Source organism: Vipera berus, assembly GCF_964194415.1.
Source record: "Vipera berus genome assembly, chromosome: 15".
Classification (NCBI taxonomy): domain Eukaryota; kingdom Metazoa; phylum Chordata; class Lepidosauria; order Squamata; family Viperidae; genus Vipera; species Vipera berus.
This window is the reverse complement of record NC_138218.1, coordinates 1,148,864-1,162,958: the sequence shown is the minus strand read 5'-3', so window position 1 is coordinate 1,162,958 and position 14,095 is coordinate 1,148,864.

Here is a 14,095-nt window from a genome sequence, read left to right as displayed (position 1 = left end):
TGCTTTTCCATTCAGATTTTTGCCCTTCCGCCCTGCCTTAGTTCCAGGGTCAACCCACGAGCCCAGCTAATTCCAGGGGCAAAAATGAAGGCTGGTGTGGAAGCAGCACATGTTGCGAAAGAGGAAGGGGACTTGGGTGGCAGGAGCAGAGGAGGGGTTGAGCTTCAGTTTACCCAATCAAAAATGTCTTTCAAAAGGATAAGTTTTTAAAGAGGTTAAAAAAAAGTTAAATTGGGAAAATTGATTTGTCCAAAACATTCTGATTATTAAGGTCACTGACCAGCAAATTAAAAAATGAACACCTTAAAAGAATAAAAAAATGAAGTGCGGAAAGTCATAATATAGAAAGGATAGAGATAATCTAGAAATAACAATAAAATACATTAAGACCCAAACATGCATCAGGATAATTGGTTGTTAAACAACAAAATCATCATCTTTATTCTACATAATGGAAAAACTCTTGATAGCTGGAACGACGCTAAGATAACATTAATACCTGAAAAGGTACACAATTTTTTCCCCAGAAATAAAAATGTAAATGAGCTGCATGAGCTGCTCTTAGATGCACAGAAGTTAAAAATTAAAGGACTTTAACATATTAGCAGGTTTCAAGATTAATAATCAGAAGATAAAAAAATTAAAAAATATGAAACTGGAAGATCAAATAGAATTGATGCAGAAAACTGGTTTTAAGACTGAGAACAAAGTAAAATACTTGGGTGTTACTATCACAAATATGAACTGTATGTATTTTAAAATAATTGTGTTAAGACATGGACTGAAATTTAAAAGGACATGTTAAGATGGGAAAAATTAAAATTGTCACTGTTGGGGAGAATTTCAGTGATAAAAATGAATGTTTTGCCTAAACCGATGCTTTTGTTTCAGACAGTATGTCATGGCGGACTCACTACGCACCCTGCTTGCAACCAGACAACAGAAACAGGGACGGGGGAGGGAAAGTATTGGAATGGAAGGGAGCTTGGGAGGGAACTGAGCAATGCAAGGGAGCTGACGCAGCCTGGGACACTCCCAAGGTCAAACACGGGGAAAACTCCAAGGTGCTCAGAATGTTCCCGGCTGCAGGATTTGGGTTTGGCTGGTCAAAAGAAAAGAAGAAATAGGGGAGAGATGATAGCAGCGTTCCAGTATCTAAGGGGCTGCCCCAAAGAAGAGGGGGTCACGTTGTTCACCAAAGCACCAGAGGGAAGGATGAGAAACAATGGTTGGAAACTGACCAAAGAGAGAAGCAACCTGCTTGCCCTGAGAGATTCCCCCCTCTCTCAGATGTGGCCATCCAATCTGTGCCACCGTTTCCTTAATGGAGCCCCGAGAGGTGGCATGGCACAAAAAGGAGGCTTTTGGGTTTTTTATTTAAATTTTTTAATGGGTTAGGGAGGGGGGGAGGGGTATCAGGCCCGACAGAATGAGGGGGGGGGTTCTGCCGGACCTATTCCAGCCTAGGTTGGCTGATGGTCGCGGCGATAAGGGGGCCAGAGAGAATCTTGGGGCCCGGGGGGATGGGGTGGGGATAGCGATCCCCACGGTGATTGGGAATGGCGGCAGATGGATGAACAGAGGGCCATATCGTAATCTGGGATCGCGCCCCCGCTATTTTCGAGCTGTGGCACGCTCCGACCCTCTGGTTTCCACCTGTTTTCCCAGGGGAGGGGGAGGGCAGATACCTGAGCTCAGGCTGATTTATTTGAATGCCAGGTCTGTTATGAATAAAGCTCCCCTCATCTGTGATTTGATCGAGGAGGAAGATGCAGACCTGGCATGCATTACAGAAGCTTGGTTGGGCTCGGAGGGAGGAGTCCCCCTGAATGACTTATGCCCTCCAGGTTTCTGTGTGCTGCATCAGCCTTGGGCTCAGGGTAGGGGCGGTGGGGTGGCGGTTTTTGTTAAGGAGGCCCTTTGTCCGTGGGAGGCCACTTCCCCTCAGATAGGCGGATGTGAGTCCCTCCTCTTAAGGTGGGGCCCCGGTGGTCAGTTGGGCCTGTTGCTCACGTACCTCTCTCCCAGCTGCGTGGCAACGGCTCTGCCCGGGCTACTCGACGCTCTCTCGGGGTTGGCGATGGAATTCCCCAGATTTTTGGTGCTGGGGGATTTTAACCTACCTTCCCTGGGGGGGACGCCGGGGGTGGCCCGAGAGTTCATGGCTTCCATGATGGCCATGGACCTGACCCAGATTATTCAGGGCCCGACCCATGAGGGGGGAAACATGCCCGACCTTATTTTTATCTCCGGGCAGTGGCTTAATGATCTGGGTGGGGTTTCTCCATCTGTACTGCCCCTTTCATGGACAGATCATCATCTCCTGCGGCTACGCCTCCATCATACCACTTCCCGCCGCTGGGAGGTGGAACCGACCAGGTGGTTCCGCCGCAGGTGCCTGATGGACCCGGAAAGGTTTCAGACGGCGCTTGGTTTGATTCCTGCCTCCCTCTCTCACAGCCCAGTCAAGACCTTGGTTGACACCTGGCAACAGGTTGCTTCTGAGGCTCTTGACCGCGTTGTTCCTTTGCGGCCTCTGACCCGGCGCAGGTCCCGGTTGGCTCCATGGTTCTCCATGGACCTATGGAGATGAAGCGCCGGAGGAGGGGCCTAGAGAGCATTTGGAGATCCAGTCGGTCTGAATCTGACCAAGCATAGTTAAGATCTTTCACTAGATCTTATCTTGTGGAAATGGAGGCAGCGAAGCGTACTTACTTTGCCGCCCTCATTTCGTCCGCAGATAATTGCCTGGTTTAGGGTGATCCGCTCCCTTTTAAATCAAGGGACAGGGGAAGATCCCTTGCAGGGACGGGCCGAGGAGTTTAGTCAGCATCTGCTGGACAAGATCGCTCAGATTCGGACCGGTCTGGACTCCAATTGGGCAGTATCTGACGAGGGGGAAGTGACAGATCTGGCCAATATTATCTGGGAGGAGTTTGACCCTGTGACTCTGGATGAAGTGGACAGGATCATGGGTAGATTAAGTGCTGCCATGTGTTTATTGGACCCGTGTCCCTCCTGGCTGGTTTATGTGGCTCGGGAGGTTACACGAGGCTGGCTCCAGGCAGTGATCTTTGAGTGAGGGGTGCTTCCTTGCCACCTTGAAGGAGGCGGTGGTGAGGCCCCTCCTTAAGAAACCTGCTTTGGACCCAGCTATTTTAAATAATTTTCTTCCTGTCTCCAACCTTCGCTTTGTTGCAAAGGTTGTTGAGAGCATCGTGGCACGGCAGCTCCCGTTGGTCCTGGAGGAAACTGAGTATCTGGATCCATACCAATCGGGTTTCAGGCCCGGGTACAGCACGGAGACGGCATTGGTCGCGCTGGTGGATGATCTCTGGCGGGCTTGGGATAGGGGTTATTCCTCTATCCTGGTCCTATTAGATCTCTCAGTGGCTTTTGATACCATCGACCATGGTATCTTGCTGCGACGTCTCTGGGGGTTGGGAGTGGGAGGCACTGTTTTACGGTGGTTCTCCTCCTACCTCTTGGGCCATTCGCAGACGGTGTTGGCAGGAGGTCAGAGGTCAACCCCGAAGTCCCTTGATTGTGGGGTGCCTCAGGGGTTGGTCCTCTCTCCCCTCCTGTTCAACATCTACATGAAGCCACTGGGTGAGATCATACGCGGTTTCGGAGTGAGGTATCATCAATATGCTGATGATACCCAGCTTTTCATCTCCACTCCGAACCAACCCAGTGATGCCCTTGATGTGATGTCCCGTTGCCTGGAAGCAGTACAAATCTGGATGGGGAAGAACAGGCTCCAACTCAACCCAGCCAAGACCGAGTGGCTCTACGTGTCGGCATCTCGTGTTGTCCAAGATTTACCCTCTGTGGTTATGGGGGGAGAGGTGTTGCCTCCTGTTGATAGGGCATGCAACTTAGGCATCCTCCTGGATGCACGACTCAATTTAGAAGATCATATAGGAGTCGTGGCCAGGGGGGCATTTGCCCAGGTACGCCTGGTACACCAGTTGCGCCCCTATTTGGACCGAGATGCCTTACGTACGGTCACTCATGTACTCGTTACTGCAACGCTCTTTACATGGGGCTGCCCTTGAAGACCACCCGCACGCTTCAGCTGGTGCAGAATGCGGCTGCGCGGGTTGTGATGGGAGCATCTCATGGCAGCAGGTGTAAGATCAGAGGGCCGTACCGACCTCTGGGAGGGCATCTCCGCTATTTACAAGCGGTGAGGCGCTTCGACCCGAGGTCCTGGGAGCGGGGATGTTCAGCCACCTGAGCTCCGGCTGGTGTACCTGAATGCCAGGTCCGTCGCTAATAAGGCTCCTCTCGTCCGGGATCTGGTCGAGGGTGAGCATGCGGACCTGGCCTGCATCACGGAGACCTGGTTGGGCCCAGAGGGTGGTATCCCCCTGGTTGATCTTTGCCCACCAGGCTTCCGGGTGCTACACCGGCCTTGGACTCAGGGTAGGGGTGGGGGAGTGGCTGTGGTTATGAGGGAGACCTTATGTCCGCAGGAGGCCACCGTTCTTCAGATAGTCAGGTGTGAATCTCTCTTATTGAGGTTTGGTCCTAGGACACAGCTGGGCTTGCTGCTGGTGTACCTTTCGCCTAGTCGCGCAGCAGCAGCCCTGCCTGAGCTTCTCGATATCCTCTCAGGGCTGGTGATTGAGTTCCCCAAACTTATGGTTTTTGGAGACTTCAATCTACCATCCCTGGGAGGAGCATCTGAGTTAGCTCGGGAGTTCATGGCTTCCATGACGGCCATGGACCTGATGCAAGTAATTCATGGACCGACTCATGAGGGAGGCCACACCCTTGACTTGGTTTTCTTATCTGGACGGTGGTTAGATGATCTTGGTGGGGGCTCCCCAATTGTTATGCCCCTGTCATGGACTGATCATCATCTCCTGCGGCTGGTCTTCCGTTTTGCCACTCCCCACCGTGGGGGTGTTGAGCCAACTAGATGGTTCCGCCCCAGGCGCTTAATGGACCCTGAGAGGTTCCAGGCAGCACTGGGGTCCCCACCTGCCTCCTCTGCTCACAGCTCGGCAGATGCCTTAGTGGAAGCCTGGGAAAGGACGGCCACGGAGGCACTTGACCGAGTTGTACCCTTGCGGCCCCTGACCCGGCGCAGATCCCAATGGGCTCCATGGTTCTCCGCGGAGCTCCGGGAGATGAAGCGTCAGAGACGGGGCCTAGAGAGCGGTTGGAGGTCCAGCCGATCTGAATCCGACCGATTGCGACTAAGAACCCATATTAGGTCTTATCTTGCAGCGATGAGGGTGGCGAGGTCTAACTACTTCGCTGCCCTCATCGCGTCCGCAGATAATCGCCCGGCCGCCCTGTTTAGGGTGACCCGCTCCCTCCTTAATCAGGAGGTGAGTGAGGAACCCCTGCAGGGGCGTGCCGAGGAGTTTAGTCAACATCTGTCGGACAAAATCGCTCGGATTCGGACCGGTCTGGACTCCGACTGGGCAGCGTCGGACGATCAGGACACGAGCGGTCTTGTCAATGTTACCTGGGAGGAGTTCGATCCTGTAACTCCGGAGGAAGTGGACAGGATTATGGGGAGGCTGAGCTCCACCACATGTTTATTGGACCCGTGCCCTTCCTGGCTGGTTTATGCAGCCCGGGAGGGGACACGAGGCTGGTTCCAGGCGGTTATATCTGCCTCTTTGAGTGAGGGTAGTTTCCCCGCCACCTTGAAAGAGGCGGTGGTAAGACCTCTCCTCAAGAAGCCTGCCTTGGGTCTTCCGGTGGCGACGCGGCGCCGAAGACAGCCGTCTCCGGGCTGCCCGCTCTGCAGCTGTGTTTTTTCCATCGTAAACAGCGCCGATCAGCTGTTTAGATGGATTTGAAGCCCCCTCCTCGGGAGAAGAGGAGGGGGTGAGGCCCCAGGTAGGGGTTGAGCTCTCCGTGGCCGCCTGAGCTGAGAGTTTGGGCGGCTGAAGGATTGAGCCCCCCCGAAGCCTGGGTTGCTCTGAGCTGCGCAGCGTCTCTGCTCCGGGATTTATGGAGCAGAGCCAGGCGTTAGCAACCACCCCTGCCAAAAGGAAATACTTTTGATTATCAAGATGCAGGCAGAGCGATACAGGAGGTCAAGGTGATGTGGACTTTTAGCTTTACTCTCTAGCTCAATGGATTTTATAGCTTTAAAGTGAAAGTGCGCAATAAGTGAAAGTGGGGAAAGATGGCGGCCAAGACTTCTAAAGCTCTTCGGAGTGCGGGGTCTTCCCCGGTGCAACAGACCTCGTTGCAAGCTTTGCTTCCTCCTGCATTTCCTCCGGCACTGACGCTTAAGGAATTACAAGATGCCCTTGAAAAGCATTCACGGTTAATGTCTGATATGATGGATGAAAAGTTGAAAAAGCTGGAGGAGAAATTGGAGAAGAAGATGGAAGAGAAGTTTAGAGCAATGAGGGTAGACATGTTGTCTATGATTGAAAGTGTAGCTGAATGTGTGCAACAGCTGGGTGAAAAAGTGGAGGATCTCAGTCAAAAGAACTCTATATTAGAAGCAAAGGTATTAGAGGATGAAAATATAAGGGACAAAATGGACGGAGAATTGAGCCTTGTTCAGTACCAACAGATGCAGTATGCTATTAGAATTAGGGGTTTAAAGGAGAATTCTAAAGAAGATTTAAAGCAGCTGATCTCTGAGGCTTTGGAACCGGTATTGGGCCAGCCAGCATCTGAAATTGAGGGAAGTATGGATAAAATTTTTCGTGTAAATTCATGGATTGCAAGACAGAAGAAGTTACCCAGAGATGTGGTGGTCTATTTTACAAAGAGAGTAATTAGAGATGAAGTCATTCAAGCTGCTTATGATACTAAATTGGTAGTTGCTGAGCAAGAAGTTTTGGTTTTAAAAGAGATTCCTCCAAAGATTTTAAGGAGAAGGAAAGATTTTGCATTTCTTGTACAGGAACTTAAGAAATGTGATGTCAAGTTTAGATGGGAGATTCCAGTTGGACTGGTGGTGATGCATGAAGGTAAAAGACATCGTTTGGCTACTGTGGCCCAGGCACGTGATTTTTATAGCAATGTGTTAAAAGCAACCCCCCTATCACTTCTGGAAGCTGCAAAGCAATATGGCGAGGGAAAGCCTCAAGATGTTGCAGATAGACAGACAGAGGAGAACGGTGCTGGAGGGGATCAAGTTACAGCCTCATCGGTTGCTGCTGGAGAGCAGAGGATGACGCGTGCCGCCCTAAGACGAGCGAGACGAGAGCAAGAGCAAGATAAGCAGAAAGTTATGGAACCTCCAAAGCGTACTTATAGTGAAGCTGTGGGAAGGGCGCGGTCCAAAGAAGATACAGGGGTCATTTCAGACGTGCTCCAAAAGCTTTGGAGCGTCAAGATTGGTGACTAAATCTCTAATTTAGAATGTCAATGGATTAAATTCATCATAGAGGAGAAAGAAAGTTTTTCAATATTTAAAACAATTTAAGACTGATGCTATTTGTTTGCAAGAAACATATATTAGGGTTATGGACTAAAAGTATTTATTGAATTTAAGATTGGAATGCAAGCTCCTAATCAATAACAAGTTGATTTTTCTTAACTTACTACATATAAAGGTTATTTAATTGGATTATAAATCTTTTAAATTTTTTATTTTATTTTCATTGGAGATTGGAATGGTGTCCTAGACGTATAGATGGATGATCTGGAACTGTGAGACATTTGGTGTGATATATGCAAGAACTATTTTTGATCATAGTTCAGTTTGGTTGGAGATTAATAAGGTTAATAGAGACAGGCGCTTTTGGCGCGTAATTGAGAATTTGTTTAGAATTTAGAGAAATGTGGGAGAATGTAAATAGTGGATGAATTTTTTTTTCTTTTTTGAAATTAATATGAATAAGGATTGGGATTAAGAAATTTTATTTAGTATTTGAGTAAAGTTCCTTTTCTGTTTTCTTTCTTTTTTTTCTTATCTGTAATAGTAATATTGTTTGTAATCATTTTACATGAGCTAGAGGGTGATAGAATTAATAGTTTATTGTGATAGCATATGGATGCTTATGTTTGTTTTTCTTTTTTATACCCTGTATTTAGCTCTGGGAAGTCGGGGGGGGGGGAAGGAGGGAATGGGGGAGAGGGATAGGGAGGGTTAGATAGGGGTGGGGGAGGGGGGGATTAAAGTTAAAATGTACTGTAAAACTTTTTTTTAAAAAAAAAAGAAGCCTGCCTTGGACCCGGCTGTGTTAAATAACTTTCGTCCGGTCTCCAACCTTCGCTTTCTTGTGAAGGTTGTTGAGAGTGTGGTGGCGCATCAGCTCCCTCTGGTCCTGGATGAAGCGGATTATCTAGACCCGTACCAATCGGACTTCAGGCCCGGGTACAGCATGGAGACGGCATTGGTCGCGCTGGTAAATGATCTCTGGAGGGCTCGGGACAGGGGATATTCCTCTGTCCTAGTCCTATTAGACCTCTCAGCAGCTTTCGATACCATCGACCATGGTATCCTGCTGCGGCGCCTCAGGGGATTGGGAGTGGGAGGCACGGTTCTTCAGTGGTTCTCCTCCTATCTCCTGGGACGCTTGCAGTCGGTGTTGGCAGGGGGGCAGAGGTCGACTGTGAGGCCTCTCGTTTGTGGAGTTCCTCAGGGGTCGGTCCTCTCGCCTCTCCTGTTCAACATCTACATGAAACCGCTGGGTGAGATCATTCGTGGTTTTGGAGTTGGGTATCATCAGTATGCTGATGATACCCAGCTTTTCATTTCGACCCCAAACCACCCCAGTGATGCCCTCGATATGATGTCCCGATGCCTGGAGGCGGTCCGGGTCTGGATGGGGAGGAACAGGCTTCGACTCAACCCTGACAAGACTGAGTGGCTGTGCGTACCGGCATCTCGGGATATTCAGGATATCCCACCCCTCACTATGGGGGGTGAGCTATTACCCCCTGTAGATAGGGCTCGCAACTTGGGAGTCCTCCTAGATTCACAGCTTTCCTTAGAAGACCATATAGTAGCTGTGACTAGGGGGGCCTTCGCCCAGGTTCGCCTGGTGCGCCAGTTGCGGCCCTATCTAGACCGGGATGCCTTACGTACGGTCACTCATGCGCTCGTGACCTCTCGTCTTGACTACTGCAACGCTCTCTACATGGGGCTACCCTTGAAGACCACTCGGAGGCTCCAACTGGTACAGAATGCAGCCGCGAGAGTTGTGTTGGGAGTTTCCCGACACTCCCATGTCACACCTTTGCTCCGCAAGCTGCATTGGCTTCCAGTTGTCTTCCGGGTGAGGTTCAAGGTGTTAGTAATGACCTACAAAGCCCTACATGGCATGGGTCCGGAATACCTTGGGGAGCACCTGCGGCCGGCGTCAACTTCCCTCCGCCCAGTACGCTCCCACAGAGAGGGCCTCCTCAGGGTGCCACCGGTCAAAGAATGCCGACTGGTGGCCCCCAGGGGAGGGCGTTCTCTGTGGGTGCACCGGATCTATGGAACCATCTTCCGGTTGAGCTCCGGATGGCACCCAATCTCTGCTCCTTCCGGCGCGATCTTAAAACCCATCTCTTTGAACAAGCTGGCCTGGCCTGATGGGACCGGGTTGGATTTTATAAATGGATTTTAACTTTTAATCTGTATTAATTTATTACAGGCACTGTTGTTTAATTACTTTTTAATAATTTTTAATTTTTGTATCTTGTTTTTATGTATTGCCCTGTTCACCGCCCTGAGTCCTTCGGGAGAAGGGTGGTATACAAATTAAATTAATAATAATAATAACAATAATAATAATAACAATAACAACAACAACAACAACAACAACAACAACAACAACAACAATAATAATAATAATAATAATAATAATAATAATAATAATAATAATAATAATAATCTTGATGGGAGCATCCTGCGTGGGCTGCATTGGTTGCCGGTTGCCCTCCAGGTGAGGTTCAAGGTGCTGGTCCTTACCTATAAAGCCCTACATGGCTTAGGCCCGGGATATTTACAGGACCGTCTGCTGCCAGGAACGACTTCCCATCGCCCTGTGTGCTCACACAGGGAGGGTCTCCTCAGGGTGCCATCGGCCAGACAATGTTGGCTGGCGACTCCCAGGGGGAGAGCCTTCTCTGTCGGGGCGCCTACCCTTTGGAATCAGCTCCCCTGAGAACTTCGGATGGCCCCAGATCTCCGGTCCTTTCGTCGCGACCTAAAGACACACCTTTTCCAACTGGTCGACCTGGACTGACGACAGGGGTTTTAATTTTGTTTTAATTTTTATTGGTTTTTAGTGGGGCTTTGTAAAATTTAATCTCTTTTAATGTTTGTATTTATTGTTTTTATTGTTGTTTTATTGTTGTTAGCCGCCCTGAGTCCTTCGGGAGATAGGGTGGCATACAAGTCCCATAATTAAATTAAATTAAATTAAAACCTGGAATTAAGGAGAAACTTTCTGGCAGTGGACAGAGGACAGTCAACCAGTGGAACAGCTTACCCACAGAAATCATGGGCGCTCCATCACTGAAGATCTTTAAGAAGAAACTAGACATTCACCTGTCTGAGACAGTATAGGCCCGTGGTGGTGAACCTATGGCATGTGTTCCACTGGTGGCACACAAAGCCCTCTCTGTGGGCACGAGTGCTGTCGCCCCAGTCCTAGGCCTTCAGCTGGGTTTTATAAAACCTTTTTGCTTTAGGCCTCCAGCACTGTCTGCAAAACAGAAAAAAAAGGTTCAATCAATCAATTTCAACTTGCGGGGAAAAAAGAGATCTCGCAAAGTTGGAATTGATTGATTGAACTTCTAGTCCTACCCGGCCACGCCCATCCAATGGGCCATGCCCTCCCAATGGGCCACACCCACCCAAATGGCCACGCCACTCGATGATACATAAGCGGATTTTGGGTTGCAATTTGGGCACTCGGTCTCTAAAAGGTTCGCTATCACTGGTATAGGTTCTCCTGCTTGAGCAGGGGGCTGGACTAGAAGACCTCCAAGGTCCCTTCCAGCTTCTATTCTATTCTATTCTATTCTATTCTATTCTATTCTATTCTATTCTATTCTATTCTATTCTATTCTATTCTATTCTATTCTATTCTATTCTATTCTATTCTATTCTATTCTATTCTATTCTATTCTATTCTATATTGAAACACTACTAACCCTTAGTTCTTCTTGTCCTTAGACTAGACATATCCAGTTCCCTCAACTCTTCATTGTACCGTTTATCCCCCAAATGCTTAATCATCTTTGTTGCTCTTCTGTTCAGTATTTTAGTATTCTAGTAGTAGTCTAGAATATTGAAATTCTAGTAGTATTCAAGTATTCTGAACTACTGCCGAGTCTGGTCCTTGGTGAATCTGTTAGAGGATGTTGTAGCAGTAGAAGTGCTGGCAAAATGAGGAACATGGGATGATTGGAAGGAATTGCTTTCCATCCCTTCACTTGTGGTGAAGGGATGGAAAGCAATCATCAATATGGAGAAAATCTGGGTGTAGCTCCATGTCTGGGAGACACTGATGAAGCGGGCACAGCAGCAGCTGCCTTTTCTGCATTGCATGAGAAAAGCACACCTTCCTTCTCCTGTCCTGACCACTTTCCATAGAGGGACGGTCAAGAGCATCCTGTCGTATTGGAAGCATCCCTGCTTGAGAGAGTGGTGACGATGGCAGAAAAGATCATTGGCAGTTCTCTCCCTTCTATCCAGGACATGGCATTATATGGTGATGCTTAAGCAGGGTCTGCAGGATTGTCTGGGATGCTACACATCCTCTTCATGACCGGTTTTCCTGGTTACCTTATGGGAGGAGGGGGCATATATATATTTAGGAAACAGAGTGGTTGTGTTTGCTGATCATAACAACCTCCCAAACACCAGCCGGTTAGTTCACATGTAGAAGAAGCTGATTTCTAAGTTTTGCTGCGGGCGCATGTGATAACAGCAAGTCCTCCCCCCCCCCCGCCCCATCCCCCTCTGTTGGAAGGGGAGGAGATAGAGCAAAGGCTGGGGAGGAGGCTCAGCTTCCAGCATCCCTCCCTTCTTTCTGCATAACCAACCAAACTGCGCTCCTTTGCTTTCTCTGAGAAAAAGGCGAGGAGGGTGGATGTTTGAGGCAGAGGCTTTGCTGTTTCTCCCAACAGCTTCACTGAGCCTAGTGCAAAATTGCAGGTGAGGTGGGTCCCCTAGGCAGGGGAGACAAATGGGTAGGTAGGTTTTTATTTACGGATGGATTGTATTTATAGCTCACTTTTCCCTCACTGAGAACCAATTTGTCATAATAATTGAAGGCCTCAGACCAGGAGCCAGCAGACCAGGGCTCGGGTCCTGCCTGAGGCATGCAGTCAGCCGGGGAGCCCTGGCCAGCCCCTTCCCCAGCCCGGGGAGAAGTAGGCAGGGCAAACTATCCCAAAATTTTCCTAAGAAAACTCCAGGGATTGGACTCAACAGACTCAGCCAACCAACCAAACCAGATATCCTCCAAAGCTACAGCATATACAACACTCCCTTGTCCCCCTTTTTCCCACCCCCCAATCCCCATGAAGGGAGGGGCCTGGACCTGTGGCAGCCCCACAGCAAGGGGGGGGCGGCAGGCCAGGTCACCAACTCCTTGGGAAGGCAAGAACTCCTTGGATCTAGATGGGCACTGTCAGAACCCATTTCCTTATTGGAGGGTTGATTCTGTCCCTTTCTTTCTATGGGTTTTGTCATTCTTCCGAGGGGGAGGGGTTTCCTATGGGATGTTTATTTCTCCTTTTGCTTAGCTACAATGTATCCTCTCTGCCTTTTCTATCTGCTTGCTCTTTGAACTGGTTCCCCTTGATGTCAACCTGGGGTGAGAAAGGAATGTGCCTCCGGCCCTCTGGCTTATCTCTTGCTATGGATGGTAAAGGTGTGAAGACTCAACAATGTCTTCACAGGCATGGGAATGAATGCCGTTATCAGTTTTGTTCCCACAGTGGACTTAACACTTAGCGATTGGCTCGTTTGAACTGACCGGATAAACTATTGGGGTGGGGTTTTGCTTGATGGTTTGCTATTGATCTGAGTGGGAAACCTTCAGATCCTGCCTTTTATGTCAGCTTCTCCTAATAAAAGTTCCTTTTGGGATGCAAGTGTTCCAAGAGTCCTGCTTTCTTGGGATGAAGTTTTGAAGCGGGTCCTTACAGGTGCTCAAAATAAAGCTCTGAGACTCCGCCCCTCTTTATGCCTCTGCCTGAGCTGCTTCCGAAACAGTGTTTTGTTTTGCTTATTTGCCTTATATAGAGGCAGCCATCTGATTTATGTGGGGTTTTGATTATCTCCCTTCTGGGCTTAAAAGAGGCTTTGGTCCCTCTTACTCTGGTCTATTTCCCCCTGGCCCTCTGCACCCCATGACTTGAACTGGGGTGCCCCAGCTGCTTATCTTCACTATTGTGCCACTTGTCAAATTGCTCTGGAGATGGTGCTCATTTTTCCTTAACAGTAGCAGGCATGTTCCACAACTGGAGGTGAGGAGGGAGGAGAAAGGCTGCCTGCCTGCATGTCACCCAGATGTGTGTGAGTGTGTGCGCGTGCATGCATGCGTGTGTGTACACATTGAGATGCAATTATCACAATGTGAGCAGGTGTGACTTTCTGCCAGAGCACAAGTGAGATCTCCTGGTGCTTGTGCAGAATCAGGTACCACAGTGACACTGCTGACCCAGCCCCCCCCACCCCAGAGAAGCCAGGCCAGACATGCCGCTACACAAATCTTGGCTAGCCCCAACTTCCCCTTTATTTGGAAGCGGCTATTAAAGCTTCAGGATAGAGACTGGTGGCGGGAAGGACCAGCCACGGCAGAGTGAGAGTCGTGGCTAGCCAGGGGCCTCTGGAGGGTGAGAAGAAGGGTGGTCCAAAGCCACGACTCTTACCAGGGGGCCACATTTGAAATTTCCTTGCTTTCAAAGGTGCTTGCCAGTTTGCAATTGGTTTCCGTTATCCAGATTATTAAAACAATGGACAGTTAACAGTCGAAGGCCCTTTTATCACTACCTTTATTGGAATGTGCTTCTAGAGTCCATTGTGAGGGGAAAGCAAAGTGTCAGAGGAACAGGGAAGGAGAAGACAGCCTGGGCAAGGCACCCGCAGGGGCGTGAAGGAATTCCAGCAAGCAGGAATGGGGGGTGGGTGGGGGAAAGAACATACTCCATCACA